Source organism: Nannochloropsis gaditana (genome assembly GCF_000240725.1).
Source record: "Nannochloropsis gaditana CCMP526 unplaced genomic scaffold scaffold241, whole genome shotgun sequence".
In the NCBI taxonomy this organism is placed as follows: Eukaryota; class Eustigmatophyceae; order Eustigmatales; family Monodopsidaceae; genus Microchloropsis; species Microchloropsis gaditana.
Genome location: NW_005803712.1, coordinates 24,393 through 24,906, shown reverse-complemented (window position 1 = coordinate 24,906; position 514 = coordinate 24,393).

Below are 514 nucleotides of genomic sequence, written 5' to 3'. Positions count from 1 at the left end.
GTTGGTCGAGGAGGGGGGAAGGTAAGGGTGGAGGGAGGAGGGGGGTAGTGGAGGAGGGAGGGGAAGAGAAGGAAGGGGAGGGAGAAGGAACGGGCAAGCTCGAAGCGAGTGAAACTGAGTTAGGAGGCGGGAAGGAAGAGGAAGTACGAGAGGGAGGGAAGGAGGAGGGGGAGGAGGGAGCGAAAGGAGCACTCCCACCTCCTGCTTGGCTTTCCCTCCCTCTTCCTCCCCCTCCCCTTCCTTCTCCTCTTGCTCCTCCTCCTCCTTCCCTTCCCCCTTCCTCACTCCTCCCCCCCTCATGCCTGGGCCCTCCTTGCAACCAATCAGTGGCTGTCTTCACTTGGTATGGGCGCACCTTTTTCATGGGAGTGATGAGCTTCCCGCCTCCTCCTCTTCCTCCTCCTCCTCCTCCTTCACCTCCTCCCAACGGCTGGATCTGCGCCAGAGTGCGAGTGATGGATTTAGAGTGGGCGAGGGAGGTACGGAGGAGCGTCTCAAGCTCGTACATGGGCCG